We start from the raw sequence: 10,262 nt of genomic DNA, 5'->3' as shown, positions 1-10,262 counted from the left end.
AACAAAAACAAGTGCGGGTTCTAAAACGAGCTGATATCCACGATATTGACGAACTACAAAAAATGTGTTGCATTTCTTTTTATTATGAAGTTAATAATGACAAATTTTGTACAGGATGTTTTTTGCGAGTCAATGACTTATTTTCACGTGCTCGTGCTGTGCGGAAACACGATACTGAAAGATACATTTTACTTTTGGGAGATAGATGCTGCGAATGTCGATTATCAGTGTCTCAAATAGTATCGTGCAGTCTGTGCCCTATTTGCAGACAACTGTTTAAAAATTAAAACACTTAAAGTGAGAACTCTGAAAGTGAAACTTTCACGGCTCTGAACGTGAAGATGGCGTCTCAGGAAAGATTGAAGAACATTCCAGTGACTTCGATTGTGCAATTTTTAAGAAATCGCGAACTCAGTTTGCGAAAACCTCAAGCAAGAGATGTGACCCATCTGCAATCTCATGAAAAGAAATTAATAACATATGTTACTGCGTCGTATCATCTAAACACAACCGAATCGCGTGTTTTCAACGTCGCTATCAAAATGTGATCGCTTTTTATAGAAAATTCGGACAAAGAATTTAAATTGAGGAACCACATATGTGAAAACCGAGACTATATTGTAAGTATTTCTTTTTTAATTTTAAAAATTATTAATAATTAATAAAAATTTTTGTCTGTCATAGAAGGAGCATCTACCTCGCCATGCCGCCGCCGATCGCACCCCCGCTTGCCGCCCCCCCGCCCGGCCACCCCACCACCGTTATCACATCTACTGCCGGGGGGTCTATTTCTTATTATTAATTTTTATCATTTATAATATTAATTCATTTTATTATCTATTACCTTTTTATATTTTATATCATATTATTAATAATCATATTTTTTTTTATTATATTTTAAATTCTATACTCTTTTTTAAATTTTATATTCTTATATTTTAAATTCTATACTCTTTAAATTTTTATATTCTTATATTATTCCTTTTATATTATATTTAATATCAATTATTTGATATATTATTTTTATATATTCAATTTTTTTCTTATATTCAGACACACATGTATTACACGCATATATGATTAAAAATTATTAATATTAAAAGAAAAATATATATTTATTCTAGAATAAGACGTCCTTCTCCCTCATCGCGACATTATTTAAATTATTAAAAAATTATTATTAAAATATTAGTAGAATTAAATTCTCTCTGCTTCGCGTACGCCTCACGCTCTCCTAAAGCGTTTGCTCTCTCGCGGTCCCTAGCGTCGCGCTATCTTTCTCTTTCAGGTACCTCGCCGAGCCATCTCTTTCTTCTCTCGCGCTCTTCGCCGCTACATCTCTCTCTCTCTCTCGCGCGCGCGCTATCTCTAGTAAACGCTTCACGCTCTCTCTTCTAAGCGCTCTCGTGGTCCTTTTCGAGGATATAAACAAAACAGTATGACAGTGAGCGCAGGCAGCTCAAATTTATAAACAGATATTTATCACTATGCTATTCCTTTGTGGAAATTTTGAGATGGAGCTGAAGCTTATGGAGAGCAGGTCTATCTCAGCAACGTTCGTCATAAAGTCTCGAACAGTCAACGTGTCAAAGCGTGAAAAAAAGTGTAAAACAGTTTTAAAAAAATGAAATTTATTGGAGAGATATTTGGGCGGCGCTTCTTTGAATCTCTAATTACGGGGATATTCCGGAATGTCCCCTTCCTGGGGACACCATATATATTTCGAGAGGAGTTTGAAGGAAGACGATTCATTGAATGTGTTGCAAGGGCCATATTCTGCCTCTTCGCAATGCCAGTAAGGCTTATTATTATATACATATATATTAATTTTTTTATTGTAATTTATTTAATTTTTGTTTTTAATTTAATTTTCTTATGTTGTTTTTATTAATTATTAATAATATTAATATTTTTTCCAGAGCTTTATGATGTCTGACGTTCAAATTGATGGCTTTGTGAATGTAGAAAGAAGGAGAGATGTGAGGTACTGGCGGCGGGTGGATCGTGAACTTCATGATTGGTTGTGGGGTGACCTCCCCGAACAAAACAATAATCATTTCGATTATGAGGATCGCTTCAACTTGAGACCAATGTTCGGGGAGGAGCCATATCCAGAGGATGAATTGGAATTGGTATGTCTTTCTTTTAATAAATTAAAATATTAATATGTAAATAATAATATATTTAATATATAATTTGTTGTAGAAGAAGCCCTACCCGGCTGCCCCCACCGCTGCCACCATTGCGCCGCTACATATATATATTTTATATCATATTATTAATAATTATATATTTTTTATTATATATATATTACAAATTTAAATTTTTAATTTTAATAACACACACACACAATTATCAATATTACACATACACATTTTAAGAATAAAAATTATTTTAAATATTAAAAAATATATAGTTTATTTTAGAATAATTCCTCTTTCCATCTATATTAAGAATATTATTATAAAAGAATTATTATATATTAATATTATTATAAAATAATTATATATTAATATTATTAAAATATTATTAAAAATTCTCTCTCGCGAACACCTCGCGCTCTCCTTCGCTTCATCATCTCTCGCAACATCTCTCTCTCATGCATATACGCCTCTCGCTATCCCTGTCTCTCGCGTTCGCCTCTCTCTCTCTCCTCGCTGCGCCTCGCAGTCCCTAGCCTCGCAGTCCCTAGCCTCGCAGTCCCTAGCCTCTCGGTCCCTAGCCTCGCGATCCCTAGCCTCTCAGTCTCTAGCGTCACGTTCCCCCTTCCCCGCATGACGTCATCCCCCGCAAGGTCCGAGCAACTATTGGGAGCTATACGTATGAGAGCTGGGACTGCTTACGGGTGGGAGAAAGATGGAGAATGGAAATGCATGCAAAGAAATTACATCATAATTTAGACTTAAAAACTCTTTATTCTTCTTTAAATACTTTTTTCTTACATATTATGGACTAAAAACTAAAGCTGCCAACTCGCAATCGATGAGCTGATGCTTGTTGAAGGCGTCGCTAGCGCGTATTACATTTGATACTTCTTTAGGATTCGTTACATTGGACGCGATATTTGAAAATTACGTAAATTTGATATCGACTGTATTGGTAATTTTAACCAATCGGTCAAAAGTTACATCAATGTATGGATCGAGATCGAACATACGGTGTAACGTCGATTCGATCATCATCATGCATACATTTGAAGATTCAAGACTTATTAACTTGGCGTCGTTAATCGTACGAACTCACACTGTTAGTGGTCCAACGCTTATAAAACTGTGGACATCTTTAGAGTCGTTTCGAAGCAGATTCTGAATATTGTGACGTTGCTCGTAGAGTCCCTTCCACGCTTCGAGAGATAGTATCAGTTCCTTTCCTCGATGATCTCCTATGGCGATTTCCACGTAACTCGGTGGATCCACTTTGATACCAATTTCGAGGAATTTAAATCCCGTAGCTGTCAATGCATATCGTTTGCATAGTATACGAATCGCATGAGGCTTTAATGAAAAGCTGTAAAAATGAAATTAGTTTAAAAATAAAACAATTTGTAAAAAGTATAAAGACATAAAAATAGAAAAATAGAAAAAGTTAAACTTACTTGTCGCATTTGTTCTCAAACGATGGAGTTTCATCACAATTCGGTATGTAATTATTCACATGTCTGCCGGAGTCGCTGCTTCTTTCAGCGTAGTACATATTTCCAGATTTTAAAAATGAAACCACCAGTACGAACGGTTAACGCGACACTGATCATATAAAGAAATTAATCGAGTGTTGAACATGACGCTTATTTTTAAAAGTAGTGGGGTAAATGTGGTGGGAGATTCTAGAATACTATTGGCGCTATGAAATTTAGGAGAACGGGAAACGGCGCTCGGATAAAAAGAATTCTTAGAAACGATTCGTGAGGAAAGGATTGGGGAAGGGGAATAAGAGATAAAACACATTAATGTTTAAATATTTCATTTTTCCAAATCTTGCAATTCTTTCTGGCGTTGCGACCACCAGTTAAATATTTTGAATACATTTTGTAATGCGCAATTCTTAACATGTTTTCCACATCGCATAGTGTTTTTAACATCTAGATTATTTAGAGATTCGATATCGTCGTAATCAGCATCCAAGGTCTCAATAATGAAATCGTTTCCCGCATCATCCAATATATCGGCTAACCATTCTCGCTTTTCAAGTTCTTTTACATATACGAGAATAGATTCTTCTTCTTCTTCATGTGGTCCACCAACGATAACTGTTGTAATCAAACGCTGAGCCATGCTATATGGAACGTTTCCATCTTTCCATTGTAATTTATGATGATTTTGAGTCAACTATGAGGCTTGGTGTCTCTCCGATTTTATGAGCACACCCCATGGTACAGGACATGCGAAAAAATAATGTGATAAAATAAATCCTCTTCTCAGGATTGCCGCTTGCTTTACAATAAATTGTTTATTGAGGATAAACCCCTGTAGATCCACAAACATTGGTACGGACATGACGAAATCTCTCTCTCTTCGATGTATCAGTTAAAAAAGAAGAATGACAACCTTCTTATAACACTTTGATTTATGTTCTGCTATGCTTCCCCCTCTCTAAATTGTTGGTGCATTTAGGTGATTTTGCGCACAACGTTGGTCAACGGGTTGTACTGGATCACGCGATCATGTATGATGAGACAGTACGCAGAGGTATTCATCGGCACGTTTTCCTTACACTCAAATTCCAATCTCACATCCACGGTTGCGCTCTTGATCGATTCGTTTTGTCGAGAACAATCGATGATTACGAATGGGCCGTTACGTAGAAACATTGAGACGGTGAGACTCGGCTCGAGATACTCGTATCCGTAATAGTTTTTGCAGAAACGCGCATACGTGTGGTACAGAATCGACCATCTGTTTTTATCGAAGTCCAGATTCATGTCGTCGTACGGATAACATTCCGAGTTCAGATAGAGTTTCACGTTGGTCAATTTACAATCGTCGAATCGACTCATATCCTCAGACATGACATTCTTCCGTCCTGTCTGCAGAGCAAAGATAACGTATCGTGGTTTCTCCAGCTGAGTCGCGGTTTTAATGGCCCACGAATGCTTGGTTGCACGCTGCAATAGCGGAAACTCGTACAGATCCCACGAGCGAAAACCCATGCTGAGGTAGCGTCCGCTTTCCAGAGCGAGCAGCATAGACAGCTTCTTAATCTCGTTCAACAACACATGTGGCATTCGCCATTGTATCTTGAATATGTTGATCACAGGCTCCAGCGCGATCGTATTAAGATCAACTCGTGACGAGCGTTAATCACCACTCGTCTGTAATCCTCGCAAAATCCCAATAACATGTAGAGCGGCACGCAAAAATTGAAGTTTCCATTCAAAGTAGTCGGATCACTCCAGCTGGCGTTTCTCATAATCACGCTTCTATCGGATGATATCGTTACATAGTTTTTGAGCATACTTGTTATTCTCACGTTTCTGTTGCGATCAATCTCCACGCCATCGAGTTCATATCGAATCTCATCAAACATGAATGCGACGCAATTATTTCCCAGTATCACATCAGATCCTTCAGCTGGTCTATTTATCCTTAATTCTCCTTTGATGTATAGAAAACTGTCAAATGGCAACGTATACAGATCCTGTTGTTGTATGGGTATTCTTATCTCATCACTGTGTCCGAACGTGGTGTTGGCGAACGGATTGTACGTGTGAGTCTCAATTTTGACGATGCGATCGTCGAAGATTGGCTCTTCCCCGATGTTGAGGATGTCGGTCATTGTTCAGATATTTGGCACCGCGAATCCCAAAGATTGTAAAAACGCAACGTTTGATGCGTTCAGTTTCTTTTTCTTGGTGCAACCGGATGATTGGATATTAGCGAATGTCGACGTTGTTGTTGTTGTCGCTGGCTCCGTAAAGATTATGTTATCTCTCGTGTCTTTCGATCCGTTCAACACGAGCATCTCATACGCCGCACACGTACGTTATCGCTGTCGCCGTCGTACGTGCAATCTAATGGTGATCTCTTCTCCTCGAAAATCGAGCAATCGTCTGTCCTGGTCGACAACGCGTAACGTTAAATCCGTAATGCTCCGCACGATGATCGGCAAGTAAATGATGTGCGCCGGTGTTTCCGATATCTTATATCCTGGTGGTACCCTCGGTGAAAATTCATGTATCGTATGAACGAGTTTGCCGTTGCTGTACGCGCCCGCGGTCACGTTACACTCTACGCGGATAATGTTCACGTTGATAATGTTAATCAGCATGTCCGACTCGTACCATTTTCGCGGCTGTAGTATACGGTTCGAGAATCCCAGCAGCGATCCAATGTTGTTAGGCTTGTTAAAATTCATTCTGTAGGCGCATTTGATCTTACTCCTCATCGTATTCTAATTAGCGCGGAGCACTATCGGGTATTCTTCATCTTCAAAGTCACCATTGTCAATGTGTTTTTTATCGTCATCACGAACAGCGTGTCGCGGACGTTTTCGTGAAATTGCATGTTTCAAAAACTCATGTATCGCTTGCAGCTCGTACGATCCCTCGGGAATCGTAATTTCCGCGTCATCTTTGCCAAAATAAAATTTATTATTCGAGGAATTCACGTTCGATATCGTGTGATAAGTCTCAAAATCCGCTAGACCGAGTTCGTATTCATCGTCGCTCAAATCTATGGCGGGAAAGTAGTTTGCCGCAAGGACGCTACTCTTTCCAGTCAGCGTGAATGTCATAGACATATCGGCAAAACTGTTTAACGAATACTGAGTTAAATAATGCAATGTCCGTCTTTAAATTCGCATGTATCGACCGTTCGGAGAAACTGCAAACACAATTGTCCACAGATGCTCTGATCATAAGTTTGAACAGGTGTGTGATTGTACTGTATCTTTGTCACGTTCCACCCGAAATATTGCACCAATTCATTCGGCGGTCGAAGATTGCCAAAACTGTCGAAATATATAGCGCGATTCCCCCTCTTTGCGCACGCCACCCAATGAGTACCTGATCCTTTAGCGTTATCCAAATTTATGATGCTGCTCTCGTTTTGATATATACCAACGATCGGTAGCGAATCACGCATGAAAACACCTCTAAAGTATGGAATGCGCATACGTTTTGCCTGTTGCAGCAATTGTATATTAGTAGTTTCGCCCTTTGGCAATTTTAGTGTCTCTTGGACGTTTTTTTTTCCTCCTTGAAACTCCTCGTCCACGTTTGTATGGAGCGAGATACAGTCCGTGACCTTCCATGGCGCGATTGTGACGTAACATTTCATGCAACTGACGTTGCGAGGCTTTTCCGTCGTTCATCATCTTTGGTACACCAGCCGCTCCACCAATCATAGATCTAAGCGCGCCCAACATTGGTAGAATTGGCAATATGCCACCGCGTTTCGATACCGGAAGTATTCGTTTCTTCGTCGTCTTTTTCTTTGTCTTCGTCTTCGTCGTCGTCTTCAGGCCCATACCGAGCTTCGTCTTGGTTTTCATCGCTGCCCAGACAGCTGTGGCGGCGGCTCTTTCACCGAGAGTCGAATCTCTCGCAATGATGCGAGTTCGCGCTTTGTCGGCGAGTACCTTATCCGCCGTGTCTCTCGGTGAGATCGTTGCTCCGAGAGTACACAATATCGTGTTCACGGCACGCCGTGTCCAATGGGTTGATACCTCGATCGCCTCTGGCTAATCGCTTTTGTAACCGCGTGCCCGGACCACAAAACTGATAGCCGGGGATATTGAATTCGATTGGAAGTGCGTTTATTGCGTGATTTAATAGTCCTCTACCTATTATTTTCGCTGACATTCGCAGCAATCCTTTATCATCGGCGCTGGACCGTCGATGTGCGTTCGCTGCCACGGTCGATTGTAATGTTCGAAACAGCGGCGACAGGCCTGAATCTCTGGATTCGCCTTTATGTGTTCCGGAAGCTTGTCCCACACGTAGTGGATGTGATTTTCACATTGCAGTAAAACTGCTTTTGGCACAAATTGCAGCTGTTCGACGCTTAAACCGTGAATATCGGAAGCACTTGTTAGCAGAACAAACATTTTTTCGTTACTGAGCGATTCGTGGTTCCGCGCAGCTATAAATAGGCAAGCGTTCGATTCAATCGGGGAGTGGGAAAATGAGATTCGTGCGACAACCTTTGACGATACGCGTGACGAATTGCGACGACAGATTACGCTCGGTGGGGGACAACGCGGAGATGCGCAGACATGGTACGATGTTGCCGACTACTATACGCGCGATCGTATGCGGCCCCTCGAATTGCGGTAAAACTAACGTCTTGATTAGTTTGATAGAAAGCCCGAACGGTGTTTGCTTCGAAAACGTGTACGTGTACTCAAAGTCACTGCAACAGCCGAAATATCGGTATCAAGAGAATTTGTTGACGTCGATCGAAGAAATCGGCTACTTTACATTCTCCAATAACAGTGACGTCATTCCACCGAGCAAGGCATGTCCAAACTCGATTTTCATCTTTGATGACGTGGCGTGTGACAAGCAAGATGCGATAAGAGAGTACTTTTCAATGGGACGCCACTCGAACGTTGATTGCTTCTATCTCTGTCAGACGTACGCGAGAATATCAAAACATCTTATACGCGACAACGCGAACTTACTGATCTTGTTTAAACAGGACGGTACCAACTTGAAACACGTGTACAACGATCATGTGAATACCGACATGTCGTACGAAGATTTCAGTAAATTATGTCGTATTTGTTGGCAACAAAAGTATGGATTCCTAGTGATAGACAAGGACAGCTTGCTTACAAACGGGCGATACAGAAAAGGATTTAACGAGTTTGCGATACCGCAAAACGATTAGTCGCTGCCGATATTCTGTTGAGAAGAGTGAAACGCGAGCACTCTGCAGACATAGCTGATAACGATAACATTCGCGAGAGTGAAAAGATAGCGAAGGAAATTGTGAAAACGAGCGAATCGATCCGTAAGAAACATCGTACTTTAAAGACTGGTAAGATCGATGACGATATCGCAGTCAAAACTCACTTTAAACCTATTATCGAACCACTACAAAAGATTGTCGACAACGCGAGCTTGATCGCAGTGAAAAACGAACCTGAGAGTAAAGCTGACGTGAAAATTAAAACGTTACCCGCTGTTAAGCGGTACGAGGAGGAGGCGGAAGATGCGACACCGAAAAATAGAAAACGACGAAACACAAATCGCTCATCGACGCCACGTACATCGGACGGATTTTTACTGGATGAACCACCGATAAGCTCTACGCCGTCCACCTCTACACAGTCCGCGACAACGAGAATCCTACCATTTACAATACCCGAATCACTCGCAAACGAAAATGTTTTCGAAACCACAAGCAATTCACTTGAAACATCCGTTCGAAACACGTTACAAACGTCGGAAGATCAAGAAATGTTGCGAGAGCACTTTGGACTACTGGGACAAAAATACATGGGCGCTCTCCTCGGTGGCGATAAAAAAACGAGATCGATCACGTATATGGTGTCTATTTCGACAAGGATGGAATGTTGCTCAGTAACAAACGATTCGACATGGATAAATATGATTCTATAATTATAGACAAAGTAAAGTACATTGGTAAACCTGGATTATACGAGCTAGTCTTCAAGAGGATTCCCGATGACGTTATTTACACGGAAGACGATATGCAAAAATACAAGAGCATATTATTGGCGACAAACGCGCATAAACGCAAATATGATGCGCAAGGTCAATTACGAAGCAACAGGGGATACAAATACAAACAAATAATCGCACCGTTGATGTCGATTGAAAAGAAAAAATCTGGAAAGGGTGTATTCATGCCTCAAGCGATGACGCTAACCGACAATAAAATCGATTACGTGCACTGGGACGACCCCAACGAGCTAGTGGATCGGGTACGATTGCTCGATGCTTCGCGCCGAGCTGGCCACAACGCTCACGACAACGAGATCCTGTCGATCATCGAGGAACTTCGCGAAGCAGGCATTATTATAAATTAAATGGGGTCTCGGCAAAACTAATCAGTCGATCGGCGTCATTCGCATCGAAAAATGCTTATCAACAAATTTGGATTATTCGAACGGAGAAATGATGCAACTGGCACAAGCGATCATTGGGATAGATTGGTGAGAAGTTACGTGCGCGGAAACGCTCTGTGTCGTGTCGCTACAGACTATGATGCAAGATCGCGCAAGATTCATCGTGTAGCGCAACCTGAAGCTGACACTGATGCTGTCAACAAACTGTATGTGGAATCCTGCGTTAAAAG

General features: G+C 40.9%; 1 pseudogene; it reads left to right on the top strand.

The window, feature by feature from the left end:
- Positions 1-9,993, top strand: part of LOC145932832 (uncharacterized) — a 10,246-nt pseudogene extending 253 nt beyond the window's left edge.
- The last annotated feature ends 269 nt before the right edge of the window (positions 9,994-10,262 follow it).

The sequence above is a fragment of the Prenolepis imparis genome, unplaced genomic scaffold (genome assembly GCF_030444845.1).
Source record: "Prenolepis imparis isolate NDT839.2.m4 unplaced genomic scaffold, iyPreImpa1.0 SCAF_2, whole genome shotgun sequence".
Classification (NCBI taxonomy): Eukaryota; Metazoa; Arthropoda; class Insecta; order Hymenoptera; family Formicidae; genus Prenolepis; species Prenolepis imparis.
The sequence above is the reverse complement of the archived record's forward strand: the minus strand, read 5'-3'. Positions and strand labels throughout refer to the sequence as shown.